At 32.0% G+C, this 19,686-nt stretch overlaps 1 pseudogene; it reads left to right on the top strand.

The window, feature by feature from the left end:
- Positions 1 to 7,251: 7,251 nt before the first annotated feature.
- LOC149543899 (serine/threonine-protein kinase PEPKR2-like) overlaps positions 7,252 to 19,686 on the top strand; it is a 39,759-nt pseudogene continuing 27,324 nt past the window's right edge.

Raw genomic sequence — 19,686 nt, forward strand, 5'->3', positions numbered from 1 at the left:
TTATGTTGAAAATTCATTTTGTTTATGATATATAATATGATAATTGGGACATGCATGTGGGTGAATGAACCAAGTTGAGGTGCCAAAAAGATGACACTTTTTTCTTCAAAATTTCCAATCGCACGCACACATTATGGCCTGAGCATAGGCTTGTTAAGCCCAAGCCATAGAATGTGTGTGCTATGGAAAAATGGAATTCTCAATAGTGTGTGCGCACTAAAGTGCATACACACTATGGATAAATGAAATTCTCAATAGCACTTGCACACTATAGTGTGTGCGAACTATTGGAAATCATACCATTCTCTCCCTCCCCCTTCTCTCTCCATTTCTCCCTCCCTCTCTCCCTACCCCATCTTGTCTCTTTATCTATCTATCTCTTTACATCCTATCCCATAGTCTTTCCCTCCTCTCTCTCTCTCTCTCTCTCTCTCTCTCTCTCTTTCTCTCTCTCTTCCTCCCTCATTTTTCTTCTATCATCCACTATTATATGTCCCTCTCTCTCTCTCCTTATATACATCCTATCCCACATACTCTTTGAACCCCCATTTCTCTCTCTCTCTCTCTCTATGTATATATATATATATATTTCTATTCCTCTCTCTACCCCATTCTCTCTCTCTCTCTCTCTCTCTCTCTCCCCCTTCCTTGCTCACCCCCTAATCTATGTCCCTCTCTCTCTTTCTATACATCATATCCCCTATACTCTTTGAACCCCCATCCTCTACTCCCTATCAATATCTCCTCTCTCTCTCTCTCTCTCTCTCTCTCTCTCTCTCTCCTATCTGCTACTCTCTCTCTCTCCCTCTCCCTCCCCCTATTATTTCCCTCCTCTCCCCCCCCCCCCCCCTCTCTCTCTCTCTCTCTCCCCCCCCTCTCTCTCTCTCTCACCTCTCTATCTCTATATCCCAATTCCAATCCCACCCTCTCACATCCCGTATTGTGTATCCCTCTCTCTCTCTCTCTCTCTCTCTCTGTCTCTCTCTCTCCCATCCCCTACTCTATGTCCCTCTCTCTTTGTATGAATCCTATCTCATGTACGCTTTGAACTCCCATCCCCTACTCTCTCTCTCTCTCTCTCTCTCTCTCTCTCTCTCTCTCTCCATTTCTCCCTCCCTCTCTCCCTACCACATCCTATGTGTCTTTCTCGCATCCTCTCTCTTTCTTTGCATCATCTCTCATACTCTTTCCCTTATCCCATCTCTCTCTCTCTCTCTTTATGTCCATCTCTCTCTTTCTATGCATCCTATCGCATGTACTCTTTGAACCCCCATCCTCTACTCGCTATCAATCTTCCCCCCCTCTCTCTCTCCCTCACTATCCTGCCTCTCTATCTCTCTATACCAATCCCAATCCAACCCTCTCACATCCCCTTTTGTGTGTCCCTCTCTCTTTTTCTATTAATTGTATCCCATGTAACCTTTCATATTCTCTCTCTCTCTCTCTCTCTCTCTCTCTCTCTCTCTCTCTCTCTCTCTCTCTCTCTCTCTCCCCCCCCCCTCTCTCCCTCTCTCTCTCTCTACATCCCTCCCTCCCTCTCTCCCTTCCTTTCTCCTACTCCCTCCCTCCCTCCCCCCCTCTCTCTATCTCCCCCTCCCTCTCCCTCTCTCCCCTTCCCTCTCTCATCTCTCTATCTCCCTATTCCAATCCAATCCCACCCTCTCACAACACCTACTGTGTGTCCCTCTCTCTCTTTCTATGCATTGTATCCCATGTACCCTTTGATCCCTCATCCTGTACTCCCTATCAATCCCCCTCTCTCTCTCTCTCACTCCCATCCCCTACTCGATGTCCCTCTCTCTTTTATGCATCCTATTCCATGTTCTCTTTTACACACTATAGCATGTGCACGCTATCGTGTTTATGCACTATTTAAGCCTTCAATTTAATTAAGGTTTAAATAGAACACACACACTATAGCCTATACACACTATTTAAGCCTTGAATTTAAAAATTCTTTAAATAGTGCACATGCACTATAGCATGTACACACTATTGCATGCACACACTATCTAAAGCATTGGATACCACCAATCCTAAGGCTTGGATTTTCCTTGGGGATCCAACCCAAAGGTTTGGAGGCTCTAAAACTGATCTGAGATGTGTTTTGCAGCAAGCATACAAAAAGTGCTTTTTTTTCTTTTCTGCTCTGCTTCAAGTTTCCCTGTGGTTGAGAATTGATAAAATCAAGTTAAATGGTATTATAGATCTCTGTGTTAGCTATATAACCATATAATATATTCCAAGCCTTTCAATTATAATTTCTTTTGAATGTATGTTGATTGTCTCTCAAAAACTAACATGTACTAATTGGGGTGTATATTTTAGCTCGTTCATCGAATTTTGCAAAAAAATAGTTTTTTAGAAACTAGACTCCATTATACACACTTGGAAAAAAAGAAGTTTTTATTTTGGATTTTTTAAAATAATTTCTAGGGGGAGCACATAGATATTTCACACTTTTGGGATGTTTCCACTTACAAAATTCATTAAAAGTGAAATACACATTATAGAATTACCCAAAAATTTTGGGATGAACTACACAATATTAGGTAACTTTTGCCTAAAGCGATTACAAAATTTCAAAATAAAATTTTACATTTTAGGGGGGCCACACTTTGCACTATGTTATGTTTTTTTCCAAAAAAAAAACCTCTTTTGATGGCGCCCTTTTTTGAGGGCCTAAAACTAAACCATTTTGAAAAAAAAATAGTGGTTTGGAAACTAGATTCAAAGGATTACTACTTTTTTTTTGTCATTTCTTAAAATTTTGAGCATAACTATCTTCAAACACTTGTTGAAGTTTAGAAATTCCTAATTTTAGAAAAATAGTGGCCACTTATACCCTCCTTTTGGCACCACAACTTGGTACACTTACCCATGTATCATTTGATACTCCATTCCAATATCTTTTAATAATGAACGATAATTCTTAGTAAAAGTGAGGTAGAATGTTTGATGGTGGTAACAAAAACTCACCTATCAACCTATGGAAAATCATTGTAATAAATATAAAGAACATTAATGGTATGCTAACATAGAAGATGAAAAAATGACACTATACCTTAGCATACGTGACATTGCTACATTGGATATACCATTCATAAACTTAAATTTTACTAAAAATAATACAATGGAGAGAAGCATTGTTTGGGAGCCTTGTTACAAGGGCTTGTATGCCTTTTCAATTATAGGTATATCAAGATTCTCTTCATCATCATTATTAGATGCACAACTATCATCACCTTCATTAGCTGTGCTAGTAAAATCTTCTTCAATCTTGTTCTCTGGCACATTATTAGTTGCACCAACCAACATCTTCAATTGTGTTCTCTACCTCAGGATCATCTTCTTCCATTGGAGTATTACCTTCTACTTTGATATTCACACCTCCACGTTCCACTAGTTCAAAATCAACATTCACCAAAGCACGAAAATCCTATCCCCCTTCAATGTGATCATGTTGCATACAATGTCTCTGAGTTGATGTGATTAGAATTATTTGATTCTTTAAACCCTTGCACTTTTTTCAAGAACAATAACATTTTTCATCATTGTTTCTTTTGAATTGAGACCACAATCTAGCAATTATTACCTTGTTTTATTCTAGGTTTATATTATTAGGCGTGGACTTTCTTCACAAGGAAATATTCAGGCTATAAAATTATATCAAATATAAGCATACAATAATTAGTAGTATCTTGTACATATAATTGATAATAATAAAATAATTAAATATTACTATCTCTTTAGTAATGATGGCATCTAAAAAAATTGTAGTTCATTAAATCTTTATCTTTAAAGGGAGAAGTAATGAAATAAAAAGAAGTTGAATTTTGATCCTTAACCAAAATATCATCATAAATCAAGCACATATTAGGAGAAGAGTTAAGATCATAATTCATCAAGGGGATGACAAGATGTTGCATGAGTTGTGGGATTGTTACAAAGAGAGCATTTCTTAGGCGATAAAGAATAATATAAGCATGGGGGATGGTCATGTGTCCATGCTTTATTGAAGAAGTGTTCATGATAGATTTCATAAGTTCAAATATCGAAGAGAATGTGAAAATAGTATACTACAGTCTCAAAAACAATAAGAGGTTGATAATGAAGAATGCCTAGAAACATCACCTAATTATGTCTCTAGAGACTGCTTAACAATTGATTAAAAAACAAGTCCAAAAAGTAATACTCTAACCTCAAGAAAACCAAATATATTTGAAAAAAAAATTATTAGGGAAATGCTAGAGAGCTTATGTGTTTGGAGGATGAAATGTCAATGAAACCCCTCTATTCCTAAGGTAAAAGTTTTAAACTTTGAAATCCTTGATGATCAAAGCAACACTCAAGAAGTCACAAATAGAGATAGCAAAGCTTGTAAGATTATTTTTATTCACTTGATAGAAAAGTTTGCAATTTTAAAAACGTGAATAAATCATCTTCACACTTAATAATCTACAACCAGTCCATCAAAGAATATTATTTTTTAATTATTAAAACTAATAGTGATGATAAAGTGAAGCTACAAATTGGTACATATTGTGCTCTTTCTGAAACTTCAATTAAAGAAATAAAATCTGAAGAAATCTTGTGCCAAGATGATCATACGACTAAAGTACCACATTTATATGAATCATCATCAATTTGGACAATGCTCTTCTCTGCCAAGAGAAAATTATACACTAGTTTTTGTCTTCTATCAAGTAAGAGAAACCCTCTATGTATAACCTAACTACTAATTTAATCCAAGCTAAAAATGGGATTCTAGTTGGAGATTCTCTATTTTAGTCCTTTGAATTTATTATTGCTAAAAATGAAGTTAAAAATTATGAAAATCTAAATATAAAATTAAGTAGAATGTTTGGTGTATTTAAATTGATGCTAGTTTGGGTGATCATTTGGGTGTGAAGATAGAATAGAATAGATGATATTTTTAAAAGTGCTCCACTGAGGATATCAAGGATTGCTAGTAAGAAGTGTATGATGCCAATAAGTTTTATACCTATATATATATATATATATATATTTTTTTTTTTTTGAAGTTGACTTTTAGTTGACCTATTGAAGTTGACTTTTAGAATAGCTCTTAAAATTTCTAAATCAATAATGGTCAAACATTTTGATTTCATACCATCTTTGCACCTAATGCATTTAATTTCTTGCAACTAACTACTTTGATTAATTTATTATTCTTACTTAAAATATAAAGACCATTAAAAATTTTTTTTTAATAAAATTGTTGAACATTTCAATCAATTATTCTTAGTTACTGATTAATTTTTAACCTTTCTCATTCTAATATTTTTCTAAATGAATAAATGGCAACTCTACTTTAAGATTATTATCATACTAACTTTCACTACATTGAGGATTGTTAAAAATCTAAATTATTATTATTTTTTTATTAAAAAAATTGTTTTTGAAGTTCATATATGTAGAAAGGTCAGACTAATCTACTGGTCTCCTTTAAAATATAAAATATTATTGTAAAAGTATACAAAGATTTGTTAAAAATATAAGTAATTTTTTTTATAATTTCTATTTTTATTATATCTCTCTATCAATAATCTTCAATCATTTTAAAAATTTATATGAATCTTCTAGTCATATTTAACTTCAAGCACAAAGATTTATTCTAATTTAATTTTAACTATTGTTAAACTCTACATCAATATCTATCTCTAGTTTCTTAAAATCTTTCTTTAATTTTCTGAAAATAAAAAGATTAGATGTGTTTTTGAGTATTCCCTTTATATAAGAATATATTAAAGATGAATGAAAATCTAAATAAATACTATAAATTGATAGTTTCAAAAATGAAAAAATAAATAAAATTTTATTCTAAAAAATCTATAAGTGATTATATACATATATATATATAAAAGAAAGACTTGTTAAGAAAACTAAATAATTATTATCCACCTTTCTAAGTTGTTTACACTAAAGACTGACATTAAGATTAAGTGGCCTAAAATCGATTGAAAAAATGTTTTCGAAAAATTGACATTGAATATTGAATATGAAAATTTAAATATAAAATTAAGTAGAATGTTTGGTGTATTTAATTTGATGCTAGTTTGGGTGATCATTTGGGTGTGAAGATAGAATAGAATAGCTAATATTTTTAAAAGTCCTCCACTGAGGATATCAAGGATTGCTAGTAAGAAGTGTATGATGCCAATAAGTTTTATACCTATATATATATTTTTGAAGTTGACTTTTAGTTGACCTATTGAAGTATACCTATATATATATAGTGCGAGCTGATGAAGATTTTTGAATTTGATGTCGTTAGATTTAATTTTGCTTAGACCAAGTGCGACTGCGGATTCAATATCTACGAACGTAATCATATCGTGTGGATTCAAAATCAAGTAGTAGAAAAAATAAATTCATGTTTTGCCTACTTATCAACCAATATGTTTCCGGTGCCCGAATTAACTTAGGATGATTGGAAAAGAATTTTTATTGGAAGCCCAATCTGAAATACATTTTCTATTTATATTTCATTTATTTAGAAAGTATGTTGCAAACTAACTTATGAAGATCAGTCTTCCGTTGCTGATTTGATTCGTTCTTCTATTGTTCATCATTTGTCGCTGGAATGAGTTTTTTTTTTCACACTTTTTTCTAGATTCTTGATAATGTGATTTGATAATATGATCAAAGAGAGGTGTTGATGAGGGTAAGAAATATATTAACGCTTTGAAGGGTAATTTGTTTTGGGGCCATCCCAGCATTCTAATGGCATTATACTAGGATTGGATTAATGCATTATATGTGTTTTTAGAGTAATGACATGCAAGTGTTCTGAGAGGAATGGTATATAGAGTATTGTATAATTATTTTTAGAGTTTTATCAAATTATCCTGTGTTTAGCTAGTTGTAACAATTTCTAAATATATTGTTACAAATAATTTGGTCTGTGTGTTTCTAACATTCAATAAGACTAAAATTAAGGCTATTATATTTGAAGGGGACTAGTTTTCTTAACCATTGACGTATTCTAATGGTATCCATAGGAGGTTGTGATTACTGCACTATCATTTGAGATAGAATGATTTAGATATGATTGTGTATACATTGTTGGAATGTTTTAGGAGGTTTTCGTTACTCTTAAATTTATTGATACAGTTGAATTAGGCTGTGTTTGTAACATCCAAAATAATTGGATCAAATTTCTTTTACAAATTGAAATTCATCATCAAATTTGTGATTTCTGGCAAGAAATCTGAGGTCCAAGCAAAGATGACTCCTGTAAAGAAGAGGAGAATGAACATTGAATCGGACCATGTGATTTGCTCATACGATGATGGTGCATCAACCTCATCCTCTGCCTCCATTTTCTCACTTAAACATTTGAACTCTCCACAATATCACCAACCACCTATTGTTATTGTTTCTACTCCAAGAAGAGGTATCTGCTTGAAGGATACAACTCCAAGAGGCATAAAGAGAAAATTTGGCTGCATAGAGGAAACCACTCAAATCATTAGGGATCATAAAATTGAATCTAATTATTACATTGGTCCAATTTTGGGCAAAGGCAAATACGGAGTTGTAAAGCTGTGCAAGAACAGAGTCACACAAGAAATGATGGCATACAAGACTGTGCCCAAAGATTCTCCACAAAATGTATACAAAGAAGTGGAGATTATGCAACACCTCTCGGGTCATCCCAACATTGTAACACTTCATTCTGTGTATGAAGATGCAGATTCTTTGCATCTTGTAATGGAGATTTTCTCTAGGGGAGGCCTTGCTGATTCTTTGAAAAAGAGATGTTATTGAGAGAGGGAAGCAACACAATTGATCAGACAACTACTCTATGTAATTCAACACTGCCATGAAATGGGAGTTGTTCACAGGGACATCAAGCCCCAAAATATTCTTTTATCCAGTGATGGACAGATGAAGTTATGTGATTTTGGCATGTCAGTGCATGTGGCAAATGGTATGCCATTCACACTTTCAAATTAGTAGAGTTCTTTTCTTTTTTATGGTTAAAAGACTATTGTCAATATTTATATCAATAGAGTTCTATTCATTTTATGAAATCCAAACTCTTTAAATTAATTCTAAATATCAAGATTGTTATAAATTTAAACTGTTGCTTGTATTGAGTGTAGGTCAAAATTTATTAGGTTTGGCTGGTAGTCCCACATATGTAGCCCCTGAAGTTTTGGCAGGGAAATTTACAGAAAAGGTGGATGTATGGGCTACTGGTGTCATCCTCCATGGGCTCTTGATTGGTACCTTACCATTTTGTGGGGATTCTATAGATACCATCATTGAGGCAGTGAAAAATGTGCAATTAAATTTCTTCACTGATAAGTGGAAATCTATTTCTAAGCCTGCCAAGGATTTTCTTTCTAGGATGCTTTCAAGGGATGTTGAGAAGAGGATATCTCCAGAGGAAGCCTTGAGTATGTATATTTTCTAGCTTTACATTTTTGGTATAAATTTATACAGTCATTCTGAGGTTTTTCTTATGCACTTTTATCTTTCTTTTACAGTCCATCCTTGGATCTTGTATCATACAAAATCTGATATGGAGCTCTTTAAGGAGTCAAATTTGATGTTTCCATACAAGGCAGAGAGAAAGTAAGGGACAGAAGAGAAGTGTATATGCAAGAATTTACGCTCCTCACTTGTTGATGCAGTTGATCATGGTCTTTTATCTCTTTCAGAGAAAGACTGTAGAAAACAAGAAACAAATATGGATCTTGTGGATGTTCTATGTGCTACAATTTCACAGATGAAAATATCCAAACATAAAAAGAAAAGATTCAACATGGATGCCTATCCTTGCCTTGGACAGAGCTCTATTTATTCAAGATTGCCTCTTTGTACAGCATGTTGAATGCTGAATTGTATTGATTAGACTCAGCATATTCGTTAGTTGATATTTGAGTCCTTTTATGTTTTTGTGGAATAAATTTGGTCTCACCAGAACCTTATACTGCACCCTAAGGTGGTGCTTTTTTTATATTGTATATGTATCTACAACATTCAAATTGTAAATGGAAGAATTGTAGATATATTTTTATGAAGAATGATACAAGAATGGTAAAGGATTGTCAAGGGATGCTTACAAAAAAATAAAAGTCTATGTAGAACACATGAAATAAAGATTAAACATAATGTTTAAAATAAATAATTTAAATTCAATTGATATAATGATAAATAACTATGTAGAAGAAATGAAATAATTTAAAACAAAGGTTAGTAATTTTATTTCTCTAACTGAATCATGGAAATCTTCCAAAAAATGTAGGACCATAAAATTGATAGTTTACAGTATGACAAATAATGATACTACAGTATAAAGTCTTGAACCAAGTACTGTTATAAATATCTATTGATTATAGTAGGGGAGATATTATTTATTTATATAAATGTTTGAATGTAGTGTAGAAGGTAAATTATAGAGATAAAATTCTAAGTATTGTATTTAGACAACATAATATTATGATTGGTAGAAAAAGAGTTGGAATCATTTATGTAAAAATACAAATTCTAAATTTTAAAATATATATTTATTCAATTTTCTTAATGTAAATTTTTTTTTGATGTTTGAATTTTAATAAGAATCACAATATTAATAACTAACTTATTGCAAAATTCATATTTTCTTTAGTATCATTCTAATAGAACAATTAACAAAATTAGATGAAAGATTAAAGATAAATGTATAAATTAACATTAATTTTATTGATTATTGATATTTGAATTTCAAATTATTCATAAACACTTCATTGCAAATCTATATCCTTTTTAATGATACCTCGACAAGTGAACTTTACAAGTTTAGGCAAAATATTGAAAACAATAGAAATATTTCAATTGCGTTCCTAGAAACATGCAAGATTGTTGCAATACATTTTACCCATCTAATATCAAAATTTGAAATGTTTTTATTCAATTCCTAGATTTACTAGATGATGCATTTCTAATTAGAGTTGACTTTTAGTTAAAACGGTCGGAGAAGTACTTGATTTTTTTATTTTTCAACTTTAGTGTTAGAATTACATAGTCAAGAATAGAGCTACACTTCATACCCAATTCAAAGAGGTAGAATGGGATACATCATGGTGGAGTTATCCACTTTCATGAAAAGTAGACAATTTTACTCCACTTTTGCTTCAATTTTAACAATACATAAAATATAATAGTTTGAATTTAAAAAAGTAAAATGAACAACAATAAAACTTTTAGAATGAGTATTAAAATCCACAACACAACATGCTTTAGATCTATATTATCTCCAAAGTCATTTTTAACAATTTGATTATAAAATTGATTCTATAAATACATAAATAATTTTTTCCATGTTGCAAAAGTATAGTGATGTAAATATGACCAATCTTATAGATATAGACTTGACCATCACTTTGACAATATTTATCATACAAGATAAAAAAAATATTGGGTGCTATCAATTAAATATTCATGGTATTTATCATCAATTCAAGATTAAAAAAATATTAGGTGCTATCAATTGAATAAAGAGTAAAGATTTATCCACATTTTAAAAAAAAAAATTCAAAATGTTTTTTTTCAATTTCATCTAAAGAAAATGCATATAGGTTACATTAAATAATATTTAAGATTGGTAAGCTTTGGCTTCCCACTTTTCTTGATTTTCCATGAAATTTCTTACAACTTTCTCTCTCTCAGTGTGATACTTCTAAAACATGATTCTAAGCTTAAGAAAGAAATAGATGGATGTGGATGAACAACATTGCACATGCTTGCATTATCTTCCATAGTTTGTGCTTCTTCTAGATAGATTATAAATTTATTTCTATAATATTATAAGATAAGAACCTTGCAACCACCCAATATTGTACCTTCTCCATTTTTTGCTATATTTTTACTACAACTTGTTTGATTCCTTTGTCTCCTTGTGAAAATAACCATAACTTGTCCCAACTAATTTTAACATGCTACTAAATAAAAAATAAAATAAGTAATTACCTTATCCACCTGAATATGATTATTGAAAAATTCAAGGAATACAAAGTGACTTCAGAGAAGTGGATTTGAGCAAGAATTATAATTTGCAAAAAATTAATCGTTTGTTTGGGTCACAAAATAGGAATTGGAATTCAGGCAAATGTGGATTTTTATCCCCATTTGACCCCCAAAACAAGAATTATGTATTCCTCCAAAATACTTGTTATTTGGGACTCCTATTTTAAATCCCATTTTAAAAAAAAGTGATGATTCCAAATAAAGTGAAATTTAATTGGATTTGACATCCACATGCCCATTTTTGAATATCAAATATTTGCAATTTAGATGCTTCAACTATTAAGAAATTATAGTCAAATAAAGGAACTTGTAGGTGAGTATAGAAAGCCTTCAATGGCCTCAATAACAAATGCAGATCTATTTTAGATAACACGAGGCCCTAGAAAAATACCATGTTGAAATTTTTAGGGGGAAAATATTAAATTGATTAGGAGTATCATCACAATAGTAGTAGGTGTAAATGCCCAAATAGTTGGCACTTTCCTAGTAGTTTACACATCTATTCTTCAACCACGACCTGGTCTAGATGAACACACAAAATCAGAGTTCCTCCCACACCAACAATTAGTTGTTGCAAGCATTAAAAGTGGAAATGTTGATGCCAAAATATGGCATGAGAAATAACACCCAGCTAGGTACTATGGAGAGTCAAATTATAGTTTCAAACCCATGCCAAAAAATGGGCAATATTGGCATGGGAAACCTATAACCCCTTACCCCAAATCACTAATGCCAGACATTAAATACATTCTCCCAATGTTGCAGAATAGTAATGCCAAACAAGAAATATTAAGGACACTCCAAATTAAGGCATTCATCATACAATTCTTTCATACTAGTTTGCTCTCTAGTCATAGAACATATAGTAAGGAAAGCACACTAACACAGAATTCTTAATTTGAACCAAGTGGTCCCAACATAAATTTAGAAACCATAATCTAGATTTCAAGTTCCAAAATCCCAAATCAAGGGTTTCAGATTCCCATTCCTAAATCGTATTTCAACAACCAAACGGGCCCTGAGTGTATCAAAATATGTCTTTGAACTAGCTTTGTTGCAACACCTTCTCTATATTTACAACTAGAACATTATTGAGTAAAATTGTGAAATAATTAATTTATTAATGTGATGGAACAAATTCATTAGAAATAGAAAGAGGGAAAAATAGAATTAATTTATTTCTATAATTTTAATTTGTTTCTATAATTTATGAGGTACAAGAATATAAGGAAATAAATAGAATATAAAAAACAACTCAAATAGTCAAAAAATAGTGAAAAATAGTGAAAAATAAATTTTAACAATTTCTCGGAAAAAAATTATAAAATTTTGGAGCAAAGATCCCACATATAAGCCTATTGGATTAATTAAAGATAAATTGACCATTACAATATACACAGATAAATATTATCAATTTAAATTTATTTATTTATTCATTATCCCTTAATATTTCTTTTAACATCATTATAGTTTTAGTTAAGAATCTTTAAAAATTTAAGTAGCATTATTTTATTTTATTTTAAAATTTTGTATTGAGTATATGAGATTTGAAAAAGTTTACAACATTATAACCATTAATGTAGTTTGACTTGTATCACTTGTTCCATCAAATATTAAATATTTAGTATAAAGGACCCATCAAGGAGTATTTAACAACAAGACCATATACATATAGACAAAAATAAGGTTTATGAAGCAACTATAATTACTCAAGTATGACATTTATAGGGACTATTGTAGCCCATCCTTGTGGACCTGGGAATGTCACAATAACTGCTACTAGACAAAGAAAGGCCACTGGTTCAGCAACAACACAAGTCTCTTTCTTCTTTGGGATCATTCTTCTTTCTTCTCTTAAAGCATTAATAAATGTGGAAGGAACCCTTTTATCAATATCTATCATATAATCATACTTGACCTCTTTCTTCAACATGGTGGTTGTTCCATTCTAGAGAAGCTTCTAAGAATTGTCCTTTGCAATCTTCAAAACCAAGGTAACCTGCATAGAAATATCATAAATTTTGAGTCTGCTAAGAGACCCAATAAGATTTCTAATACTACTAGAGAAAAAATTATCATTCCTTTTTCCATAAGAGCCATAAAATTTTAGTAGAAAGAAAAAACCAAAAGAGATTACAATATTTATTGTTACTGAAAAATCTCCTTGAAATGATATTATGAATGTTAAAGTTCCGATCAAGGATAATTTGAAATATGGCCAAGACTTCCTTCAAAAACACACAATAAAAGAAGATGTGGTAGATGGTTTCTGATTTCCTACAACAGTGTCAAACATTGAAAACCTCATTTTGTTTAAGAATGGGTAGCTTGTGCAAGAGGAGTCTCCACAGAAAGCATAACTTGTTTGGTTCATTAGGTCTATGCTACAAATCAACAAGAATTATTTCCCAATCTTTAAAACTGAGGGTCAACTATTAGAAACAATGGTTCACCAATATAACTAAGAGATTGGGGGAGGAGGGTGTGAATCAGTTATATTATAATTTAAAATATTTATTCTTTTAAGCAATCTTGACCATTCAACCAAAGTAAACATCAACCATAGGGGGATGCATATAAACCATTACACCAAATATGTTGACTAGGGAAACCCTTGGTCAGAGGGAAAACCCTGGTGGGAATGATACCCACAAAATGATGTACTAATATGAATATTCATTGTTAGAGGATGGATCTTGTTAGGAGTCTATTACAACATTTAGTACAAAGAATCCATGTGAGGAGACTTTAAATCGATGTTAGGAGATTCCAACCCTATTAGGAGTTATGGAAGGCAACTGAACCCACTGTCCAAATAGCTTCAAGATTAGATCAACAAACCCACTATCCAATTGACCTCAGTACTATTCCTTTCAAAACAACAGATGTGTAATAGGCTTTTACTTCTTCCTCTATCGAGTAAGTCAGACTCCTTCACCTTCAAATCATGCAATCAGATCTGGAACTTTGTGATCAGTAATAGTAACCCTTAAGGTCACTTACACGCATTAGTATGTCACTCTACTTTGCTGCTTAGTAATTTGCAAGTCTTCTCTTTTTCCTTGTTATCTAAAACATAGAAAACATATTTCCTTTATGCCATACTTAATCAATTAATCCTTGATTTGACTTCATACTTCATTATCATACTTTAATTAAATAAAATAAACATTTAATTAATATTGTGGACTCACAATTATAAAAAAAAATTTGCACGTGCAACTTATGTACATGCACACTCTCTAATGTCATCAACGATTAGTAAACTATCTCCAATTCATTGTGCAACCCTTCACTGCAATTGTAATGAGCTGTAGAAATCATGCAATAGGAACTTCTTTCCTGATACTCTATATCTATGCAGTTCTATATAATTCAAGCATGTCTTCTGTGCACTTGCCCATGTAACAAATACACAATGTAGTATGTTCTAGTAATTACACATCATTAGATAAGTAATATAATGTTCTCAATACAGAAATCATAGTCTGCTGCTTTGTTAGTCTTTTACAAACTTATTATTATGTTGTCATCAATGAAAAGCATAGTTATAAATACATCATATCAATGTTCTACAATGCTCCCCCATAGCATCAACATTCATGCTAAAAATCTCCCCCTTTGGCATTGATAGAAACATAGATGAAAAACATCTAGTTCCAAGAATACCAACAAGTCTTTTCAAATCCTCTTCATCAATCAAATCTTGCTTTATGAAAACTCTTTATTAAAACACTTCTCCCCCATAGTAAAATGTTTCTCATGTCATACTTCTCCCCCATTGACATTAATTTCAAAGATAGTACACAAATGGTAGAATTTTCTTGAATATCCAATAATTTAACAACACAACAACAAGCTGGTCTGTTGCTTTACAACTTTGTATATAAATCCATAAACAATTCAAGAGTCTAAAGACACTATTGTATACCAATTACCAATTACAAAGAGTCCTTTGCTAACTCTATTCACCACAGACACTCCCCCATTGAGGAAGCATTAGCATTCAGTCTAGTCTAACAATGATGCTATGTACCCTAGACTGATGCACTTTTGCATCTTTTATTCTAAAATAGGCAAGGGCATAACCCCAAGCATACCTCTTAGGTACTCAAATGTATCCTTTGGTAAGGCCTTTATGAAAATCTCTACAATACGTTCCTTGGTGTTAATGTACTCTAGTCTAACTTCTTCCTCTGCAACTTTCTCTTTCAATACATGATACTTTATAGCGATGTGCTTAGTCTTAGAATGCAAAATATGATTCATAGACATGTTAACCATACTTGTATTATTACAGTAAATGATAACAAGTTCTTTGAATGTAATTTCAATATCCTTCATCATATGCTTCGTCCATATGACTTGATTACAGTTGTTTGTTGTTGCAACATATTCTGCCTCTGCAATGCTTTGTGAGGTGCAATCTTGTTTCTTGCTTAGCCAAGAAACCAATCTTCCACCAAGAAAGAATGCTCCTCCACTGGTGCTCTTTCTATCATCTGTATCTCCAGCCCAATCAACATTAGTATAAGTGCAAAGAGTAAAATCATTACTTCTGTCATACTAAATGCCATAATCAGAGGTCCCTTTTAGATATCTAACTATCTTTTTTACTATTGCGTAGTGATATTCTTTAGGATCAGCCTGAAATCTTGCCACAATTCCAACCAAATTTGCTATATTAGGTCTACTATGAGGTAGATACTGTAATCCTCCACTCATAGATATGTACCTCTTTTGTTCAACAATAGGTGTCTCATCCTTGCTTGATAACTTGTGACCAGTTACCATAGGAGTTCCAACAAGTTTACAATTTTCCAGTCCAAATATTTTCAGCAAATCTTTCAAATACTTAGTTTGAGAAATAAAGATTCCTTCTCTATTTTGAAAAATTTGCAATCCTGAGAGGAATTTCATTTCTCCTTACATGCTCATCTCAGATTCATTCTTCATATTTTTAGAGAATTTGTTACAAGCTTCATTATTTGCTCCAAAAATGATATCATCAACAAATACAATGATTATCAACAAACCATTTTCTATCTCTTTCAAATACAAGTTACTATCTATTGTTCCTTTAGCAAATCCAACCTTTACTAAGTATTTATCTAACCTTCCATACCAAGTTCTAGGTACTTGCTTCAATCCATACAAGACTTTCTTTAATTTGTAAACCATATCCTTTTCTTTTATAAAAGGAAAACCTTTTGGTTGCTCAATGTAAACTTCTTCTTCAAGTTCTCCATTCAAGAATGCTGATTTAACATCCATCTGATATACCTTGAAATTTGTATTTGTTGCATATACCAAGAACATTCTAATTGCTTGCATTCTTGTTATAGTTGCATATGTTCCTCATAGTCAATTCCTTCTTGCTAAGAGTAGCCATTGCATACTAGTCTTGCTTTGTTTCTTATTACTTCTCCTTTGTTCATTCATTTTATTTTTGAATACCCATTTTGTACCAATCACATGTTTGTCCTTAGGTCTAGGGAATAGTTCCCATGTGTCATTCTTTATTATCTATTGAATTTCTTCTTCCATTACTTTCATCTAATGATTATCCTTGATTTCTTCATCTACACTTCTTGTTCTACTTGAGATATTAGGCATAGTTCTTCATTGATTCTGCTTCTTGTCATTATTTCTTTTTCTTTGCCTCCTATTATCTGATCAACAAGATGATTTCTTATCATATTCTTATTTGGGTTAAGAGTTGCTACTTCAATTCTTACTTTAGGTATGCTACTATGTTCTTCTCTTACTTCTTTAGTTTGCACATTATTCTGCAAGTCATTTTTAGTCTTGAGAAATAATTCATTACATCTATTGGTCATCCCATAATAATCATCTCCATCAGGGTTATAATCCACCATCTTTTCTTTAGTGCCAAACTTTTCATCTATTCTCACATTTGCGCACTCTACTATAGTTTTTGTTCTATAGTTGAAACATTTGTAAGCTTTACCTTTTAATTAACAGCCAAGAAACATACATTCATCACTCCTTGGATCAAACTTACCAATATCATCATCTTCTTTGATGTAGCATTTGCTTGCAAATATTCTGAAATATTTGACTGATGGTGAGTATCTGAACCATAACTCATAAGGTGTTTTCTCCATACCTTTTCTGATTTGTACTCTGTTTAGAGTGTATACTATTGTATTGACTGCTTCTCTCCAAAAAATCTTTGGTACATTGTTTTCAAATAACATAGCTCTTGTTGCTTCAGTAATTGATCTATTTCTTCTTTTAGCAATCCCATTCTACTCATGTGATGGGGTGAAGGTAGTTGTTTCTTGATTCCATGATCTTCACAGTAGATATTGAATTCTATAGAAGTGAATTATCCTCCTCTATCAGATCTTAAGCTCTTTATTTTAACTCTAGATTCATTTTCTACTTTGTTCTTGAATATCTTGAATTTCTCAAATGCCTTTAATTTTTCTTTAGGAAAAGCTACCCACATCATTCTGGTAAAATCATCAATAGAAATCATTAAATACCTTTCTCCATAGAATCCTCTTGTTCTTGCAGGACCACTCAAATTTGTATGAACCAATTCCAGCTTTTGTGTAGTACCAAATTGCTTGCTAGGAAATGAAACTTTCTTCTGCTTAGCCGAGATACATTCCTTACAAATAATTTAAATGGGCTTAGTGATCTTAGGTAAATCTCTCACAACAAGTGTATTACTGGCTTTCACAATGTTATCAAAGTTTATGTGACAAAATCTTTTGTGCCATAACCAATTGTTGTCAACTTTAGCTACTAAACATGTAATTTTAATGGTGTTTATCTAAAATAAATTACCTCTAGTTCATGTGCTAGTACCAAGCAATTTTCCTTCCTTGTCCTTGATGATGCATGTGTTATTACCAAACTGTAATTGGTAACCTTTGTCCATAAGTTGTCCAACACTTGACAAGTTATGTTTTAGTCCATCAATAAAATAAAAATCATCAGTATTTTTTTTACCATCAAGTGTGATAGATCCAATTCCTATAATATGGTAGGCTACATTATTCCCTACTCCAAAAATTCCTCCATCATGGCTTCTAAATTTGAAAAATTTACTCATATCACCAGTCATGTGATGTGAACATCCAGTATCACTGATCCAATCTTTCCTTTCAACTTGTGAAATTGGGTTGCTTTCTTCTCTAATTTCTCTATCAAGATCATCCTCCTTTATAGCTATGAATCCTAATTCATCTTCACTTTTTTTCTAATCAGATTCTTCTTCTTCTTCTTCATATGCATATAAAAAATTTCTAGGTCTTCTAGATTTGAATCTTCCCTTATACTTTCTTTCTCTTTTAAGATACTTAAATGCATAATGACCATATTCATTACATGTTCAACATTTAAAGATATTCTTACCAGCGTTTTCTCTGTCCACAAGAAGAGCCACTCCTTCCTAGATCTTTTCCTCCATAAACTTGTTGTTGCTAGCAATGTCTTCTTGCGCTTTTGTGTTCCTTGCTAGACTAGGTTTAATACTAAATGCAATAAATTTTATCTCAAATTTTGTTAATTCTCTAGATTGTTTAAGATCAAATTCTTCAACTTCCAATCTATCAAGCAATATTTCTTTGGCAAAATTAGTGGTACAATGTAACATTAACCGAATTATTTGTGTTATTGTCTTGAAAGGTGGTGTCGGACTTTTCAAGATCTTTCATATTAATTCATCATTAGATTTCTTTCCATTAAGAGATGTGATTCCTGCAAAAATCTCAGATATTCTACCATAGCTTCTTACAGATTCTTCTTCCATCATTTTAGCATCTTGGAATGTGAAATACAAATGTTGTAATCTAACTCTTTTTGCATGTGTATTACCCTACTTATTAGCTTCTAAGGTTTTCCAAATTTCATGAGATGTTTTGAGTTGGTTTACCTTACTATACTCACTTTTAGGTAGAGCTAACAATATTGCTTCTCTTTCCCTTATGTTGCACATAAATACTTCTCTTTGTTCCTCAGTACACCTTTCAAAATTACCTTCTTCCGCAATGTTTTTAGATGCCTTGGTTACAAGCCAATATCCTAGACCCATGCACAAGAGATGAGTCTTCATTTTATCCATCTAGTTTTCATAATTTGTGCCATCAAATCTTGAACTTTTCTTTCTGAACATGTTTGCCATGGATCACCCAAATTTGTTAAACTTTTTCTTCAAGAACCTAATGCTCTGGTACCAATTGTTAGAAATAATGGTTTGCCAATATAACTGGGGGATGAATTAGTTATATGATAATTTATAATATTTATTCTTTTAATAAATCTTGACCATCCAACCAAATTAACCATCAACCATAAAGAGATGCGCATAAACAATTACACCAGATATGTTGACTAGGGAAACCCTTGATCAGAGGGAAAACCTCACTGGAAATGATGCCAAGAAAAAGATGTACTAATATGAATATTCCTTGTTAGAGGATGGACCCTATTAGGAGTCTATTAAAAAATTTAGTACAAAGAGTCCATTCTAGAAGACTTTGAATCCCTATTCAGAGATTCCAACACTATTAGGAGTTGTGGAAGGTAGTTGAACCCACTGTCTAAATAGCTTCAAGATCATATCAATGAACCCACTATCCAATTGACCTCGGTACTATTCCTTTCATAATA

This window comes from Cupressus sempervirens, chromosome 8 (genome assembly GCF_028749045.1).
Source record: "Cupressus sempervirens isolate cs-2001-9-10 chromosome 8, ASM2874904v1, whole genome shotgun sequence".
NCBI lineage: Eukaryota > Viridiplantae > Streptophyta > Pinopsida > Cupressales > Cupressaceae > Cupressus > Cupressus sempervirens.